This window comes from Prionailurus viverrinus, chromosome B4 (genome assembly GCF_022837055.1).
Source record: "Prionailurus viverrinus isolate Anna chromosome B4, UM_Priviv_1.0, whole genome shotgun sequence".
NCBI classification, from domain to species: domain Eukaryota; kingdom Metazoa; phylum Chordata; class Mammalia; order Carnivora; family Felidae; genus Prionailurus; species Prionailurus viverrinus.
In genome coordinates, this window is record NC_062567.1 from 57236993 (window position 1) to 57249531 (window position 12539).

Below are 12539 nucleotides of genomic sequence, written 5' to 3' on the forward strand. Positions count from 1 at the left end.
CCGCAAATAAATCTCTGGCTTTGCCCCCACCGTAACGTGAGGAAGGAAATCTCGCGAGGTTTGGGTCCTCTGAGCGTGCAGGTCCGAGGCGGTCCGCGGAGGTTTACCTCCGGCCAGTGATGGGGCTGAGCTCCGCTGACCCCTCCATCCGCATCTCCACTGATGGTCTCTGCTGGGTCCTGAGTCTGCTCGCTGAAGAAGGTGAACAGACGAGCGGAGTCTCTTCCCTTGGGTGCGTAGGTCCCTGTTAGCAGAGGCTTTGAGTCCTAACGCCACTGTTGACGGCTGCGAGGGATTGAGACCAGAGTAAGTGGAATAAATCCAGGGACATGAGCGGGCAAAGGGAGTCGGAAGTTTCCTTCCCCTGGGCCGCTCTGGTGCTTTCCACCTCTTGAACTGCTTGCCCCCTGTCCCTAGCCGCTTCCCTGCGCTGGTTACCCGCTCCTTCCTTTTCCCGGCCTCAGTTGTGAGCTCCTCTTTCCGGGTCTCAGGTGCGGAAAGTTTCTTGAAGCTTTGGCCCTAACCCTGTGTGGACGCATCTTCCGTTTCTTTTTTCTTCCTGCCTAAACCCACCTGGGTGCTGACCATTGAGAGGAGGGAAGAGGGACCCTTTCGGTTTTGAGTTTACCGCTTTGCAGGATATATCATGCCTATAACCATTTCTTGTCTCTTGAAAAACTGCCCTCTCAGGAATACTACTCTTTTCCTGGTTTTCTTCCTTTCCAATGTATCCCATCTCTCATAATGGTACCAGTATCCATCCCTCTGTCCAAACTAGAAACCTTTGTCCCTGATTCTGCATTTCCACTTGCACTGAACTGTATTATTTCTTCCTCCAGAATTATTGCAGTTACCCACCCTCCCCCAGTAGTTTCTCCACCTTCATCCTTCCATACAGTTATTCTGAAATCCGTTTATGTCAGTCCTTAAACTTTGTCAGTAACCATATTGCTGATGGAATTAAGTCTTAATTGTGAGGCATATCATTTAGGGCCTTTTACTATCTATCCCAATTCATTTTATCTTTTTCCTCTCCTCTTACTTCTCCTCCAAATTCCTCGATATCCACTCATACTAGAGAACTGTTTTTCCCCAAACATGTCATGCACTTTTCACAACTCTGCCTTTGTGTGTGCTGTACCATCTGTTTAGAATGCTAACTCTTCTTCTCCACCCCATGCCCCACCTGTCAAGACCGAATTCATAGATCCTTGCTTTCTCATACTCCCCCAGGTGACATTAATAATGCCATTGTGCTCCCAGGGCACTTGAAACAGCTCTGCAGTATTTATTAGGTTGTATTATTTGTTCATGTATCTGTATCAATTTGAGCTTGAGTCTGGAATCCTGTCTTATTCATCTTTGTAACAAAAGCTGGTCCAATGCCTGGGGGTATAGCAGGCATTATTTGGATGTACATAGCAGGCATCATGTGTGTACACATTTGTAAATATGTATACTTGTAAATACAAGTTCTAAAAATTAATCATAGAAGTCCTTAGTGCCCTTAAATAGCCAGAAGGAACCTTGTATGTTAAAGGCCCCTGATCCGTTTTGAACATGAGAAACTGTACTCCTAACACAGAAGTAATTGTACTTTTAGTATTTGTTGGTTGAGATTATGCATAATGGGAAAAAAAAACTAACCTTTTAAGTGATTTGCTATTTTATTTTACTAGTATCTGTCTATATTTGAAAAATAGAGAAATAAGTGGGTGAGCAAATTATTTTAGACCACAGATTGTACTGGGTGCGTGTACATCCATGTAACTTCCAATGACTCCTTGGCCCATAGGTTATAAATAACCAGTTTAGATTAGGTTAGTTCCTTGACTTGTCATACCTGTTTGAACCTCCACGTATATGCAACTTATATTTAGCTACAATTCTAAGGTAAAAAAAATTCTCCTATGTCCTTTTAAATCCTGTTCTTCCAATTTTAAAATTTTATCTTCTTCAGGGGTGCCTGGGTTGCTCAGTTGGTTAAGCGTCAGACTCTTGATTTCGACTCAGGTCATGATCTCGTGATCATGAGATCATGAGATCTCGTGGTCGTGAGTTCCAGCCCTGTGTCAGGTTCTGCACTGCTATCACAGAACCTGCTTGGGATTCTCTGTTTCCCTCTCTCTCTGGCTCCCCCACTGCTTGCGCTCTCTCTCTCAAATTAAATAAACATTAAAAACAAATTTATCTTCTTCATAAAGCTTCAAACGTGTTCATTCCATCATTTTCAAAGACCATAAAAAATTTTCTACTCTTTCAAATGCAGAAATATATTGTCGATAAAAGATGCTTATTTTTATATGTAATTTACATGCACTCTTTCTTGATTTCTTTAGATTAAAAGTTTCTAAGGAAGCCACAACTATGCTTTTTTATTTTTCTGGTTTCATATGTATCTGTTAACATTATGTACTAATTAATACAGTTAGTATGCCTGAACAATCCAATAAAATTTAAACTAGGTTGTTAATATTTAAGGACAGAGGCACCTGGGTGGCTTAGTCAGTTGAGTGTCCCACTTCAGCTCAGGTCATGATCTCACGGTTCATGAGTTCGAGCCCCATGTACGTTCACTGTTGTCAGCACAGAGCCCACTTCGGATCCTCTGCCCCCTCTCTCTCTGCCCCTGCCCCACTTGCATGTGCATACGGTCTCTCTCTATCTCTGTCTCTGTCTCTTTGTCTCTCAAAAATAAACAAACATTAAAAAAAGCATATTTAAAGAAATTTATGGTGTGTCAGTAGTCATGATATTTCTGTGTAGGTCCAGCTATGGGATAGTGGATTTGTGGATGAAAGAGAAAGAAGAGTGACTTGAATTTCTTTAAATTTTTCTTAACCAAAATGTAAAACTGAACAGCTGGCAGTTGGTATTTTGAGTGGGTGGTGGTTTCTTTTTTATCAGCAGCAGAATGTTCCGAAACCTCTGCCAGGAGTCTGCCAACATCTTTGGGTGGCAAAGTGGGCGAGAATGTGGCTAATGCAGGCAGGGAAAAACACACTTTAGAAAAATTCCACCTGTAAATTGGGCCTACCTATGGAAAATAATGTAAGTGCACTGTGACCAGTTATGACAAGCACTATAAAGATAGGCAGATAAATTGAAAATACTCTCTTTTTTTACTGGAGTCTATTTTTAAATATTTAAAACTTGTTAGAGAGTTTGGAAAAACAATCTTCTTCCCACTCCACTTACCAGCCAAAAGAGGGGGAGAAAGCACAATGATTTTCAAAAAAGTTGGCAAAGTAAATGCATGTTATAAACTATTTTAAACTTCTGTTGTTTCACATACAGGAAATGAACATGCGGATTCTTAGAAACCCTGTGTCACTATTTTTCTAAAGTGTTAATAAAATTATGCTTTCAATTATCTGATGTTTATAATTCCTTTCTCTGAATAGGTATATTTTTGTAGTTATAAAACATATTTTAACTATAACTGATTTTGACAGTATTTCATTATGCAACCTAGAGATTTTTTTAAAGTGGATGTTAATTTTAATTTTGAAAAACCTGTCAGTAAACATTAATTGATTTTATAATTAACTGTGATGCCCAATTAAAATGGATGCTAGGCTTTTATTAATCATAAGGGAAAATAGTTGAAATTTTGTGGGTTTTGGTTTTTGGGTTTTTTTTTTTTTTTTGGTCTTTTCTTCACTTACAGCCTAGTTTATTTTCTATTGCTGGCTTGATACTCAGTTTTTGTAATATCTTGGAAGTCCCATTGGTGAAGCATGGTCAGGGAATTTGCATTGTTTTTCCACCCGGGGAGACAGGTGGTTTTTACATGGCTAAAAGTAAACAGAGTCCTGAGGATCCACGTTGGCTCCTGTGTAAAGCACTAAACTCAGGATCAGAAATTCTATTTCTGGTACTAGCTTGGCTCCTTGCGTTTCCTCATTGATGAAATGGGAATAACATTTGTCCTGGTGACCGAAAGAAGATAAGGTAGGATTCTTTGAGTTCAGACATCTACCAATGGTTTGAATTTGATCTAGAGTGCTCTGGATGTCCATTTAGTTGGAGAGAAGGTTGAATTAGGTTGAAGAGAAGGCTAAGAATAGGTAAACAGTTTTGAAGAAGAAAAGGGTAACTTTCTATATCAGATAGTAAGGGTGTATTTTACAACTGTTAACAGTATAGGCAGCGTGGTATTGTGGTAGAGATAGATAAAGAAAAAGACCCAGAGGTAGAATAGAGAACTCAGAAACATACCCATACATTTATTGAGAAAACATACAATATGTGTGGCATTAAAATGAGTGGGGGTACTTCTTTCCACAAGAAAGAAGTGATTATGTGACATAGAGATGCTAATTATCATTATAATGGCAATCATATTACAGTATATAAATGTATCAAGTCAACATGTTGTACACCTTAAACTTACATAACGTTATATGTCAAATATATTTCAATAGAAAAAAATTCAGTGGCGGAAGAATGTACAATACAATAAATGAGACTGGGACAACTAGTTGTCCCCATAAGAAAAAGGAAATATAAACAGATACCTTCCTTCTGCCACACATGCATATAGCCACCAGAAGAATTCATGACAAAGACAAAACCTTGGGGACAGGGAATGCACGATAGCTTTGTCCTTTAGGCAGTGCCAGATAATTGGAAACATTATATAACCTGTTGAGACTATCTTCTTTCAGTCAGCATAACGCCTTTGAGATTCATCTGTATTGTATCAGTACCTCATTTCATATGACTGCTGTACTACAGTACAGTTTTTCCACTCATTTCTCTACACTAAATACCCAGAAGTAGTACTGTTAGGTCATGTGGCAGCTATATGGTTAACTTGGTAAGAAACTGCCAAACCATTTTCTGAACTAGCCATATCATTTTGCATTTTCACCAGCATTATAGGATAGTTCCAGTCACACCGCATCCTTGTCAGCACTTGGAATGTCAGTACTTATCTTAGCCATTTTATTTGGGGTGTAGTGGATCTCATTGTAGTCTTAATTGCATTTCTCTAACGGCTAATGACTTTGAATATATTTTCATGTGCTTATTTGCCATTTATATATCTTTTGATTAAGTGTTAAAGTCTTTTGCTCATTTTAAAAATTGGATCATTTTCAGGGCGCCTGAGTTGCTCAGTCAGTTAAGCGTCCGACTCTTGATTTCAGCTCAGGTCATGATCTGACGGTTCATGGAATCGAGTCCCATGTCAGGCTCTGCACTTCTCTCTCTGCCCCTCACCTACCTGTTCCCGCAGTCTGTTTCTCTCCCTCTCTCTCAAAATAAATAAACTTTTTAAAAAATGGATCATATTCTTACTGTTAGTTTTGAGACTTTTTAAAGTATTCTGGATAAAGTCCTTTGTCAGATATGTGATTTGCAAATTTTGCCTCACATTCTGTAGCTTGTCTTTTCAGACTGTCCTAACAGTGCGTTTCCCGGAGCAAACGTTTCTAGTTTTGATGAAGTCTAGTTTATTAAATTTTTCTTTTATGAATCAATCATTTGGTATCATGTGTGAAAAATCTTTGCCTAACCCAGGTCACAGTGATTTTTCTCTGCTTTTCATTTTACATTTACATCTGTGGTCCACTTTGAGTTGATTTTTGGGTAAAGTGTAAGAATTATGTTGGGATTAATTTTTTGGCATATGGCTGTCCGGTCTTCTAACACCATTTGTTGACAAGACTGTCCCTTTGAAGTATCTGTGTACCTTTTTCTAAAATCAGTTGACCATGTTTCTGTGGGCTTATTTCCGACCTCTGTTCTGTCTCTGCCAATACCATGCTGTCTTGATTGCTGTAACTTTATAGTAAGTCCTAAAATTTGGTGGTATGATTTCTCCAACTTTGTTTTCAGAATTATTTTGGCTATTCTAGTTTCTTTGCATTTTCATAGAAATCTTAGAATTAGCTTGTCAATTTCTACCAAAAGGCCTACTGTGATTTTGATTGGAGATTGCATTAAATCTACAGATCAGTTGGGGAAAATTGACATCCTAGTATGTTGAGTTTCCAGTTTATGAACACAGTGTGTCTCCACTTATTTAGGCCCTTTTTGGTTTCTTTCATTAGCGTTTTGTAGTTATCAGTGTACTTACTCTGTATGTTTTTTTAGATTTATACCCCAAACTTTCATTTTTTGAACTATTATAAATGTATTTTTTAAATTTTGGTTTCGACTTGTTCAGTGCTAACAAATAGAAAAACCATGGATTTTCTTTTCTTTTTTTTTTTTTTTTTTTTGCACATTGATCTTGTATCTTGTGACATTGCTAAAGTCACATGTTAGATACAGGAGTTCTTTTTTGGATTCTTTGGGGTTTTTTTTACATAGACTACATGTTGGCTGCTAATAACAGTTTTATTTTTTTCCAATCTATATGTCTTTTATTTCTTAATGACACCAGTATGATATTGAATAGGAGTGGTGTTTGGGGACATCCTTGTTCCTGACTTTACAGAAAACATTCAGTCTTTCACTTAAGTATGATATTGGCTATATTGAAAATGCCCCTTAAATAAACATTAAAAAATTCAAATAAAGGGGGCGGGTGCCTTGGTGACTCAGTTGGTTAAGTGTCAGCTTCGGCTCAGGTCATGATCTCACAGTTCCTGAGTTTGAGCCCCCATTTCAGGCTCTGTGCTGATAGCTCAGAGCCTGGAGCTTGTTTCAGATTCTGTGTCTCCCTTTCTCTCTGCCCCTTCACTGCTGGTGTTCTGTCTCTCTCTGTCTCTATCTCAAAAATTAAAAAAAAATTAAAAAAAAAAAAAAGAAAGAAAACGCCTTTGTCAATTTGAAGCAATCCCCTTCTATTTCTATTTGCAGAGAGTTTTTATTGCAGAGAATTTGTTGTTTTGTTTTTTTGTTTTTTTTCAAATGCACCAATTAGTATGAAGAAGTGTTTTTTTTGTTTTTTTTTTTAAATTTTTTTTAACGTTTATTTTTTTGAGACAGAGAGCGACAGAGCATGAACAGGGGAGGGTCAGAGAGAGGGAGACACAGAATCTGAAACAGGCTCCGGGCTCTGAGCTGTCAGCACAGAGCCCCACGCGGGGCTCGAACTCACGGACCACGAGATCATGACCTGAGCCGAAGTCGGCCGCTTAACCGACTGAGCCACCCAGGCGCCCCTTGTTTTTGTTTATTAATGGTGGATTACATTGGTTAATATTGAAATGTAGAAACAAACTTGATTTCAGGGATAAACCTTACTTGCTTATGGTGTATTATTCTTTCTATATGTTGCTGATTTGATCTGCCAGTATTTTCTTGAGAATTTTTACATTTATGTTTATGAGGGACATTGGTTTGTGGTTCTCTGTCTCTCTCTCTCTGAAGTGAGTCTGGTGTTGGTTTCAAAGTACTGCTGGCATCATTTTATGAGTTTGGAACTATTTTCTTACATTTTCTCAAAGAGGTCGCATAACATTGGTATTATTTCTTTATATGTTTGGTAGAATTTGCCATTAAAACCATCCAAATAGTGATTTTTTGTAGAATATTTTTAACTACAAATTTAATTTCTTTAATAGTTATAGGACTATTATGGAATAGTTACAGGACTATTAATAGTTACCTGTTTCCTCTTGTGTGACTATGTAGTTTGTGGTTTTAGGGAATTAATCCATTTTGTCTAAATTATCCAATTCATGTGTGCAGAATTTATTATTGTATTCACCTGTCCTTTTAATGAGTTAGGAATCTGACCTGATACCCTTTTTTTCATTCCTGACATCAGTAATTTATATCTTCTCTTTTATTTTTATTTGTCCCTTCATCAGTTTTGCTGGAGGTTTATCCACTTCATTTGCTTTTTCAAAGAACTAGGTTTTGGTTTCATTGGTTTTTCTCTATTGCTTTCCTGTTTTCAATTTCATTGATTTCTGCTCTTTTATTATTTCCTTCTTTCTATTTACTTTAGAGTTGATTTTGCTCTTTTCCTGGTTTCATAGTTTGAGGCTTAGGTAGTTGATTTGAGCTATTTTTAAATTGTTTTTTGTTTTTTTAATGTTGAATTTTGAGAGAGAGCAAGACAGAGCATGAGAGAAGGAGGGGAGAAGAGAGAGGGAGACCCAGAATCCAAAGCAGGTTCCAGGCTCTGAGCTGTCAGCACAAAGCCTGACATGGGGCTCAAACTCACAGACTGTGGGATCATGACCTGAGCCGAAGTCAGACACTAAACTGACTGGGCCACCCAGACGCCCCTGAGATATTTTCAATTTTCTAATAAAAGAATTTAATGCTACAAATTTCCTTCAAAATACTGTTACACATACATGAAAAATTTTTTGATACCTTGTATTTTCATGTTTATTTAGATGAAAGTTTCTGATTTCCAAAGTTTTTTTTTTTTCCCCCTGAGTTACTTGTGTGTTAATTTTGGATTTTCTTATCTCTTTGTTATTTATTTTAGTTTAATTTCATTATGGCCATGGAACATAATTTATATGATTGCAGTTCTTTTTCATTTGTTAAGGTTTGTTTTGTTATCTAGGATAAGATCTATCCTAGTGAAGATCCTGTGCACACTTAAAAATAATATGTATTCTGTTGATACTTATTTTATAAATATTAATTCAGTCCACCCCATTGATGGTGTTTGTTCATGTCTTTTGTATGCTTGCTGATTTTCTGTGTACAAATTCTATCGATTACTGAGAAAGAAATTCTCTATATGCTAGCAAAATCTTATTATTTGTCTTGTTTATTACAACCATCCTAGTGGGTGTGAAACATCTCATTGTAGTTTTGATTTGCATTTGCCTGATAGCCAATCATGTTGAGCGTCTTTTCCTGTGCTTATTAACACTCTGACTTTATTTTGATTAGTGTTTGAATAGTATACCTTTTTCTGTACTTTTACTTTTAACTTACCTATATCATATTGGAAGTAAGTTTCTATAGACTATTTACAGTTGGGTTCTGATTTTGTTTTTTTAATTTCTATCTTCTGCTTTTTCTTTTCCCTTTTTCTTTATTTTTTTTATTGAATTATAATTAATTTGCAACGTTATATTAGTTTCTGGTGTACAGCATACTGATTTGACAATTCCGTACATTACTCAGTGCTTACCATGAAAAATATAGTCCCCATCTGTCACCATATATTATTACAATATTGAATATATTCCCTATGCTGTAGTTTTTGTCTCTGTGACTTATAAGTGGAAGCTTGTCCGTCTTAATCTTATCTATTTTACCCATCCCCCAACCCATCTTCCCTCTGGCAACCACCAGTTCTCTGTATTTAAGAGTCTGGTTTTTTTTAATTTGTTTTGTTAGTTTTTCTTTTGTTTTTTTAGATTCCACATGTAAGTGAAATCATACAATATTTGTCATTCTCTATGTGACTTACTTCACTCAGCATAATATTCTGTATGTCCATCCATGTTGTCACAAATGGCAAGATCTCATTCTTATGGCTGAGTAATACTCCATTTTATGTATATACCACATCTTTATCCATTCTTCTGTTGATGGACACTTAGGTTGCTTCCATCTCCTGGTTATTAGAAACGTGCTACTAGAAACATAGGGCTGCACATACATTTTCAAATTAATATTTTTGTTTTCTTTGGGTAAATACCCAATAGGAGGATTAATGGATCATATAATAGATCTGTTTTTAATTTTTTGAGGAACTTGTATACTGTTTTATACAGTGGCTGCACTAATTTACATTCTCACCAACAATGCATGTACTTTTTCTCCACATCCTTCCCAACACTTCTTATTTTGTGTCTTTTTTTTTTTTTCCTAGCCATTGTGACATGTGAAGTGATTACTTACTGTGGTTTTGATTTGCATTGCCTTGATGATAGTGGTTTTGAGCACTTTTTCATGGGTCTGTTGGCCATCTTTATGTCGTCTTTGGCAAAATGTTCACTGAGGTTCTTTGCCATTTTCAAATTGGAGTATTTGTGGGTTTTTTGGTGTTGTGTAAGTTCTTTATATTTTGGATATATTAACCCCCTATCAGATATGTCATTACAAATATCTTCTCTCATTCAGTAGGTTGTCTTTTTGTTTTGTTGATGGTTTCATCCAGTAAGCAAAAGCTTTTTAGTTTGGTGTTAACCCCAGTAGCTTAATTTTCCTTTTGTTTATCTTGCGTGAGGAGACCCATCTAGAAGAACGTGGCTATGGCTGATGTGAAAGAGATTGCTACCTGTGTTTTCTTGTAGGAGTTTTATGGTTTTGGGTCTCACGTTTAAGTTATTAATCCAGTTTGAGTTTATTTTTGTGCATGGTGTTAATAAAATGGTCCAATTTCATTCTTTTGCATATAGCTGTCCAGTTTTCCCAGTACCGTTTATTGAAGAGACTTTCTTTTCCCCCATTGTATATTTTTGCCTCCTTTGCCATAAATTAATTGGTATGTAAATAATGGACTTGTTTCTGGGCTATTTTGTTCTGTTGTTCTGTGTCTTGTTTTGTGCCAGTACCATACTGTTTTGATTACTAGAACTTTGTATTCTATCTTGAAATCTGGGATTGTGATACCTCCTGCTTTGTTCTTTCTCAAGATTGCCTTAGCTATTCAGTGTCTTTTGCAGTTCTATATAAATTTTAGGTTTATTTTAGTTCTGTGACAAATGTTGTTAGTATTTTGTTAGGGATTGCTTTGAATCTGTAGATTGCTTTGGGTAGTATGGACATTTTAACAATATTAATTTTTCCAATCCATGAGTATGGAATATCTTTTCATTTGTTTGTGTCATCTTTAATTTATTTCATCAATATTTTATAATTTTCAGAGTACAGATCTTTCACCTCCTTGGTTAATTTCATTCCTAGGTATTTTACTGTTGCTACTGTAATTATAAATGGGATTGTTTTCTTGATTTCTCTTTCTGCTCCTCATCAGTGTATAGTAATGTAACAGATTTCTATGTATTAATTTTGTATCCTGCAACTTTACTGAATTCATTTATTCTAATAGTTTTTTGGTGGAGTCATTAGGGTTTTCTGTATATAGTATCATGTCATCTGTGCATAGTGACAGTTTTACTTTTTCCTTACCAATTCGGATGCCTTTTATTTCTTTTTCTTTTTTTTTTTTAACTTTTTTAAATGTTTATTTATTTTTGAGAGAGAGAGTGTGAGCAGGGGAGGGGCAGAAAGAGGGAGACACAGAATCTGAAGCAGACTCCAGGGTCTGAGATGTCAGCACAGAGCCCGATGTGGGCTTGAACCCACAAACTGCGAGATCATGACCTGAGCCGAAGCCAGACACTCAATCAACTGAGCCACCCAGGCACCCTATTTCTTTTTCTTATCTGACTGTTTCATCTGGAGCTTTTAGTACCGTGTTGAATAAAAATGGTGACAGTGGATATCCTGGTCTTGTTCCGGATCTTAAAGAAAAGCTCTGTTTTTCATCATTTAATGTTAGCTATGGGTTTCTCATATATGACCTTTATTATGTTGAAGCATGTTTTCTCTAAAATTACTTCGTTGACACTTTTTATCATGAATTGATGTATTTTGTCAAATGCTTTTTCTGCATCCATTGAGATGATCATATCGTTTTTATCATTTTTCTTATTTAATGTGAAGTATCATATTGATTGACTTGCAAATATTGAACCACCCTTGCATCCTTTGAATAAATTCTACTTGATCCTGTTGAATGATTTTTTTTTAAGTATATTATTGAATGAGGTCTGCTAATAGTTTATTGAGGGTTCTTGCATCTCTCTGTTCAACAGAAATATTGACCTGTAGTTTTCTTTTTTTGTGGGGTCTTTGGTTTTGGTATCAGGGTAATGCTGGCATCCTAGAATAAATCTCAAAGTTTTCCTTCATCTTCCATTTTTTTTTTGAATAGTTTAAGAAGAATAGGTATTAACTCTTTAAATGTTTGGTAGAATTCACCTGTGGAGCCTTCTGGTTCTGGACTTTGTTGGGAGTTTTTTGATTACTGATTCAATTTCATTACTAATAATTGGTCTGTTCAGATTTTCTATTTCTTCCTGGTTCACTTTTGGATGATTTTACGTTTCTAAGAATTTATCCATTTCTTATAGGTTGTCCAATTTGTTGGCACATGATTTTTCATAATTTTCTCTTAGAATCTTTTGTATTTCTATGGTGTTGGTTGTTTCTCCTCCTTCATTTCTGATTTTTTTTTTTTTTTTTGAGTCTTCTTTTTTCTCTTGATGAGTCTGGCCAGAGATTTATCAGTTTTATTGATCTTTCCAAAGAACCAGTTTCTGGTTTCCTTGATCTTATTTATTTTTTTTAACTTTTATTTCATTTATTTCTGCTCTAATCTTTATTATTTTCTCCCTTCTGCTAGCTTAAGGTTTCTGCTAGTTTTTTTTTTTATATGAAATTTATTGTCAAATTGGTTTCCATACAACACCCAGTGCTCATCCCAACAGGTGCCCTCCTCAATGCCCATCACCCACTTCCCCCCCCCCCCCCATCAACCCTCAGTTTATTCTCAGTTTTTAAGAGTCTCTTATGGTTTGCCTCCTTCCCTCTCTGTAACTTTTTTCCCCCTTCCCCTCCCCCATGGTCTTCTATTAAGTTTCTCAGGATCCACA

The 12539-nt window shown here is 36.3% G+C and overlaps 1 protein-coding gene across 4 annotated transcripts in view; it reads left to right on the forward strand.

The window, feature by feature from the left end:
* Positions 1-34: 34 nt before the first annotated feature.
* Positions 35-12539, forward strand: part of FGFR1OP2 (FGFR1 oncogene partner 2) — a 35335-nt gene continuing 22830 nt past the window's right edge. The window contains exon 1 of one of the 4 annotated variants that reach the window (XR_007153679.1): positions 35-306. The gene's annotated coding sequence lies outside the window, so the exon portion shown is untranslated. The remainder of the gene's footprint in view (positions 307-12539) is intronic. The other 3 variants (XM_047864803.1, XM_047864802.1, XM_047864804.1) reach the window with 3 other exon arrangements.